Raw genomic sequence first — 8,172 nt, 5'->3', positions numbered from 1 at the left:
TTGCCCAGACAACAACTGCTGTCCCAACATCAACAACTGCCGCCCCAACAACTGAAGCTGCAACGACAACTGCAGCCCCAACAACAACTGCCGCCCCAACAATAACTGAAGCTGCAACGACAACTGCAGCCCCAACAACAACTGCCGCCCAAACAACTATTGCCCCAACAACAACTGCTGTCCGAATATCAACAACTGAAGCTGCAACGACAACTACCGCCCAAACAACAACTGCCGCCCCAACAACAACAACTGAAGCTGCAACGACAACTGCAGCCCCAACAACAACAACTGAAGCTGCAACAACAACTACCGCCCAAACAACAACTGCCGCCCCAACAACAACAACTGAAGCTGCAACGACAACTGCAGCCCCAACAACAACAACTGAAGCTGCAACAACAACTACCGCCCAAACAACAACTGCCGCCCCAACAACAACAACTGAAGCTGCAACGACAACTGCAGCCCCAACAACAATTGCTGCCCAAACAACAACTATTGCCCCAACAACAACTGCTGTCCCAACATCAACAACTGCCGCCCCAACAACTGAAGCTGCAACGACAACTGCAGCCCCAACAACAACTGCCGCCCAAACAACAACTGAAGCTGAAACGACAACTGCAGCCCCAACAACAACTGCCTCCCAAACGACAACTGCAGCCCCAACAACAACAAGTGAAGCTGCAACGACAACTACCGCCCAAACAACAACTGCAGCCCCAACAACAACTGCCGCCCAAACAACTATTGCCCAGACAACAACTGCTGTCCCAACATCAACAACTGCCGCCCCAACAACTGAAGCTGCAACGACAACTGCAGCCCCAACAACAACTGCCGCCCCAACAATAACTGAAGCTGCAACGACAACTGCAGCCCCAACAACAACTGCCGCCCAAACAACTATTGCCCCAACAACAACTGCTGTCCCAACATCAACAACTGCCGCCCCAACAACTGAAGCTGCAACAACAACTGCAGCCCCAACAACAACTGCCGCCCAAACAACAACTACTGCCCCCAAAACAACAACTATTGCCCCAACAACAACTGCTGTCCGAACATCAACAACTGCCGCCCCAACAACTGAAGCTGCAACGACAACTGCAGCCCCAACAACAACAACTGAAGCTGCAACAACAACTACCGCCCAAACAACAACTGCCGCCCCAACAACAACAACTGAAGCTGCAACGACAACTGCAGCCCCAACAACAACAACTGAAGCTGCAACAACAACTACCGCCCAAACAACAACTGCCGCCCCAACAACAACAACTGAAGCTGCAACGACAACTGCAGCCCCAACAACAATTGCTGCCCAAACAACAACTATTGCCCCAACAACAACTGCTGTCCCAACATCAACAACTGCCGCCCCAACAACTGAAGCTGCAACGACAACTGCAGCCCCAACAACAACTGCCGCCCAAACAACAACTGAAGCTGAAACGACAACTGCAGCCCCAACAACAACTGCCTCCCAAACGACAACTGCAGCCCCAACAACAACAAGTGAAGCTGCAACGACAACTACCGCCCAAACAACAACTGCAGCCCCAACAACAACTGCCGCCCAAACAACTATTGCCCAGACAACAACTGCTGTCCCAACATCAACAACTGCCGCCCCAACAACTGAAGCTGCAACGACAACTGCAGCCCCAACAACAACTGCCGCCCCAACAATAACTGAAGCTGCAACGACAACTGCAGCCCCAACAACAACTGCCGCCCAAACAACTATTGCCCCAACAACAACTGCTGTCCCAACATCAACAACTGCCGCCCCAACAACTGAAGCTGCAACAACAACTGCAGCCCCAACAACAACTGCCGCCCAAACAACAACTACTGCCCCCAAAACAACAACTATTGCCCCAACAACAACTGCTGTCCGAACATCAACAACTGCCGCCCCAACAACAACTGAAGCTGCAACGACAACTGCAGTCCCAACAACAACTGCCGCCCAAACAACAACTATTGCCCCAACAACAACCGCTGTCCTAACATCAACAACTGCCGCCCCAACAACTGAACCTGCAACGACAACTGCAGTCCCAACAACAACTGCCGCCCAAACAACAACTACTGCCCCCAAAACAACATCTATTGCCCCAACAACAACTGCTGTCCGAACATCAACAACTGCCGCCCCAACAACAACTGAAGCTGCAACGACAACTGCAGCCCCAACAACAACTGCCTCCCAAACGACAACTGCAGCCCCAACAACAACAACTGAAGCTGCAACAACAACTACCGCCCAAACAACAACTGCCGCCCCAACAACAACAACTGAAGCTGCAACGACAACTGCAGCCCCAACAACAACTGCTACCCAAACAACAACTGCAGCCCCAACAACAACAACTGAAGCTGCAACGACAACTGCAGCCCCAACAACTGCCGCCCAAACAACAACTATAGCCCCAACAACAACTGCTGTCCCAACATCAACAACTGCCGCCCCAACAACTGAAGCTGCAACGACAACTGCAGCCCCAACAACAACTGCCGCCCAAACAACAACTGAAGCTGCAACGACAACTGCAGCCCCAACAACAACTGCCTCCCAAACGACAACTGCAGCCCCAACAACAACAACTGAAGCTGCAACGACAACTACCGCCCAAACAACAACTGCAGCCCCAACAACAACTGCCGCCCAAACAACTATAACCCAGACAACAACTGCTGTCCCAACATCAACAACTGCCGCCCCAACAACTGAAGCTGCAACGACAACTGCAGCCCCAACAACAACTGCCGCCCCAACAATAACTGAAGCTGCAACGACAACTGCAGTCCCAACAACAACTGCCGCCCAAACAACAACTACTACCCCCAAAACAACAACTATTGCCCCAACAACAACTGCTGTCCGAACATCAACAACTGCCGCCCCAACAACAACTGAAGCTGCAACGACAACTGCAGCCCCAACAACAACTGCCTCCCAAACGACAACTGCAGCCCCAACAACAACAACTGAAGCTGCAACGAGAACTACCGCCCAAACAACAACTGCCGCCCCAACAACAACTGAAGCTGCAACGACAACTGCAGCCCCAACAACAACTGCCGCCCAAACAACTATTGCCCCAATAACAACTGCTGTCCGAACATCAACGACTGCCGCCCCAACAACAACTGAAGCTGCAACGACAACTGCAGCCCCAACAACAACTGCCTCCCAAATGACAACTGCAGCCCCAACAACAACAACTGAAGCTGCAACGACAACTGCAGCCCCAACAACAACTTCCTCCCAAACGACAACTGCAGCCCCAACAACAACTGAAGCTGCAACGACAACTACCGCCCAAACAACAACTGCCGCCCCAACAACAACAACTGAAGCTGCAACGACAACTGCAGCCCCAACAACAACAACTGAAGCTGCAACAACAACTACCGCCCAAACAACAACTGCCGCCCCAACAACAACAACTGAAGCTGCAACGACAACTGCAGCCCCAACAACAACAACTGAAGCTGCAACAACAACTACCGCCCAAACAACAACTGCCGCCCCAACAACAACAACTGAAGCTGCAACGACAACTGCAGCCCCAACAACAATTGCTGCCCAAACAACAACTATTGCCCCAACAACAACTGCTGTCCCAACATCAACAACTGCCGCCCCAACAACTGAAGCTGCAACGACAACTGCAGCCCCAACAACAACTGCCGCCCAAACAACAACTGAAGCTGCAACGACAACTGCAGCCCCAACAACAACTGCCTCCCAAACGACAACTGCAGCCCCAACAACAACAACTGAAGCTGCAACGACAACTACCGCCCAAACAACAACTGCAGCCCCAACAACAACTGCCGCCCAAACAACTATTGCCCAGACAACAACTGCTGTCCCAACATCAACAACTGCCGCCCCAACAACTGAAGCTGCAACGACAACTGCAGCCCCAACAACAACTGCCGCCCCAACAATAACTGAAGCTGCAACGACAACTGCAGCCCCAACAACAACTGCCGCCCAAACAACTATTGCCCCAACAACAACTGCTGTCCGAATATCAACAACTGAAGCTGCAACGACAACTGCAGCCCCAACAACAACTGCCGCCCAAACAACAACTATTGCCCCAACAACAACTGCTGTCCCAACATCAACAACTGCCGCCCCAACAACTGAAGCTGCAACAACAACTGCAGCCCCAACAACAACTGCCGCCCAAACAACAACTACTGCCCCCAAAACAACAACTATTGCCCCAACAACAACTGCTGTCCGAACATCAACAACTGCCGCCCCAACAACAACTGAAGCTGCAACGACAACTGCAGTCCCAACAACAACTGCCGCCCAAACAACAACTATTGCCCCAACAACAACCGCTGTCCTAACATCAACAACTGCCGCCCCAACAACTGAACCTGCAACGACAACTGCAGTCCCAACAACAACTGCCGCCCAAACAACAACTACTGCCCCCAAAACAACATCTATTGCCCCAACAACAACTGCTGTCCGAACATCAACAACTGCCGCCCCAACAACAACTGAAGCTGCAACGACAACTGCAGCCCCAACAACAACTGCCTCCCAAACGACAACTGCAGCCCCAACAACAACAACTGAAGCTGCAACGACAACTACCGCCCAAACAACAACTGCCGCCCCAACAACAACTGAAGCTGCAACGACAACTGCAGCCCCAACAACAACTGCCGCCCAAACAACTATTGCCCCAACAACAACTGCTGTCCGAACATCAACGACTGCCGCCCCAACAACAACTGAAGCTGCAACGACAACTGCAGCCCCAACAACAACTGCCTCCCAAACGACAACTGCAGCCCCAACAACAACAACTGAAGCTGCAACGACAACTGCAGCCCCAACAACAACTGCCTCCCAAACGACAACTGCAGCCCCAACAACAACAACTGAAGCTGCAACGACAACTGCAGCCCCAACAACAACTGCCTCCCAAACGACAACTGCAGCCTCAACAACAACTGAAGCTGCAACGACAACTACCGCCCAAACAACAACTGCCGCCCCAACAACAACAACTGAAGCTGCAACAACAACTGCAGCCCCAACAACAACAACTGAAGCTGCAACAACAACTACCGCCCAAACAACAACTGCCGCCCCAACAACAACAACTGAAGCTGCAACGACAACTGCAGCCCCAACAACAACTGCCGCCCAAACAACAACTATTGCCCCAACAACAACTGCTGTCCCAACATCAACAACTGCCGCCCCAACAACTGAAGCTGCAACGACAACTGCAGCCCCAACAACTGCCGCCCAAACAACAACTGAAGCTGCAACGACAACTGCAGCCCCAACAATAACTGCCTCCCAAACGACAACTGCAGCCCCAACAACAACAACTGAAGCTGCAACGACAACTGCAGCCCCAACAACTGCCGCCCAAACAACAACTATTGCCCCAACAACAACTGCTGTCCCAACATCAACAACTGCCGCCCCAACAACTGAAGCTGCAACGACAACTGCAGCCCCAACAACAACTACTGCCCCCAAAACAACAACTATTGCCCCAACAACAACTGCTGTCCGAACATCAACAACTGCCGCCCCAACAACAACTGAAGCTGCAACGACAACTGCAGTCCCAACAACAACTGCCGCCCAAACAACAACTATTGCCCCAACAACAACCGCTGTCCTAACATCAACAACTGCCGCCCCAACAACTGAACCTGCAACGACAACTGCAGTCCCAACAACAACTTCCGCCCAAACAACAACTACTGCCCCCAAAACAACAACTATTGCCCCAACAACAACTGCTGTCCGAACATCAACAACTGCCGCCCCAACAACAACTGAAGCTGCAACGACAACTGCAGCCCCAACAACAACTGCCGCCCAAACAACAACTGAAGCTGCAACGACAACTGCAGCCCCAACAACAACTGCCTCCCAAACGACAACTGCAGCCCCAACAACAACAACTGAAGCTGCAACGACAACTACCGCCCAAACCACAACTGCAGCCCCAACAACAACTGCCGCCCAAACAACTATAACCCAGACAACAACTGCTGTCCCAACATCAACAACTGCCGCCCCAACAACTGAAGCTGCAACGACAACTGCAGCCCCAACAACAACTGCCGCCCAAACAACAACTGAAGCTGCAACGACAACTGCAGCCCCAACAACAACTGCCTCCCAAACGACAACTGCAGCCCCAACAACAACAACTGAAGCTGCAACAACAACTACCGCCCAAACAACAACTGCCGCCCCAACAACAACAACTGAAGCTGCAACAACAACTGCAGCCCCAACAACAACTGCCGCCCAAACAACAACTATTGCCCCAACAACAACTGCTGTCCCAACATCAACAACTGCCGCCCCAACAACTGAAGCTGCAACGACAACTGCAGCCCCAACAACTGCCGCCCAAACAACAACTGAAGCTGCAACGACAACTGCAGCCCCAACAACAACTGCCTCCCAAACGACAACTGCAGCCCCAACAACAACAACTGAAGCTGCAACGACAACTGCAGCCCCAACAACTGCCGCCCAAACAACAACTATTGCCCCAACAACAACTGCTGTCCCAACATCAACAACTGCCGCCCCAACAACTGAAGCTGCAACGACAACTGCAGCCCCAACAACAACTGCCGCCCAAACAACAACTGAAGCTGCAACGACAACTGCAGCCCCAACAACAACTGCCTCCCAAACGACAACTGCAGCCCCAACAACAACAACTGAAGCTGCAACGACAACTACCGCCCAAACAACAACTGCAGCCCCAACAACAACTGCCGCCCAAACAACTATTGCCCAGACAACAACTGCTGTCCCAACATCAACAACTGCCGCCCCAACAACTGAAGCTGCAACGACAACTGCAGCCCCAACAACAACTGCCGCCCCAACAATAATTGAAGCTGCAACGACAACTGCAGCCCCAACAACAACTGCCTCCCAAACGACAACTGCAGCCCCAACAATAACTGAAGCTGCACCGACAACTACCGCCCAAACAACAACTGCAGCCCCAACAACAACTGCCGCCCAAACAACAACTATTGCCCCAACAACAACTGCTGTCCCAACATCAACAACTGCCGCCCCAACAACAACTGAAGCTGCAACGACAACTGCAGCCCCAACAACAACTGCCGCCCAAACAACAACTGAAGCTGCAACGACAACTGCAGCCCCAACAACAACTGCCTCCCAAACGACAACTGCAGCCCCAACAACAACAACTGAAGCTGTAACGACAACTACCGCCCAAACAACAACTGCAGCCCCATCAACAACTGCCGCCCAAACAACTATTGCCCAGACAACAACTGCTGTCCCAACATCAACAACTGCCGCTCCAACAACTGAAGCTGCAACGACAACTGCAGCCCCAACAACAACTGCCGCCCCAACAATAACTGAAGCTGCAACGACAACTGCAGCCCCAACAACAACTGCCGCCCAAACAACTATTGCCCCAACAACAACTGCTGTCCGAACATCAACGACTTCCGCCCCAACAACAACTGCCTCCCAAACGACAACTGCAGCCCCAACAACAACAACTGAAGCTGCAACGACAACTGCAGCCCCAACAACAACTGCCTCCCAAACGACAACTGCCGCCCCAACAACAACTGAAGCTGCAACAACAACTGCAGCCCCAACAACAACAACTGAAGCTGCAACAACAACTACCGCCCAAACAACAACTGCCGCCCCAACAACAACAACTGAAGCTGCAACAACAACTGCAGCCCCAACAACAACTGCCGCCCAAACAACAACTATTGCCCCAACAACAACTGCTGTCCCAACATCAACAACTGCCGCCCCAACAACTGAAGCTGCAACGACAACTGCAGCCCCAACAACTGCCGCCCAAACAACAACTGAAGCTGCAACGACAACTGCAGCCCCAACAATAACTGCCTCCCAAACGACAACTGCAGCCCCAACAACAACAACTGCAGCCCCAACAACAACTGCCGCCCAAACAACTATAACCCAGACAACAACTGCTGTCCCAACATCAACAACTGCCGCCCCAACAACTGAAGCTGCAACGACAACTGCAGCCCCAACAACAACTGCCGCCCCAACAATAACTGAAGCTGCAACGACAACTGCAGTCCCAACAACAACTGCCGCCC

The sequence above is a fragment of the Pholis gunnellus genome (genome assembly GCF_910591455.1).
Source record: "Pholis gunnellus genome assembly, chromosome: 4".
NCBI lineage: Eukaryota > Metazoa > Chordata > Actinopteri > Perciformes > Pholidae > Pholis > Pholis gunnellus.
Note: the sequence above shows the minus strand (reverse complement) of the source record.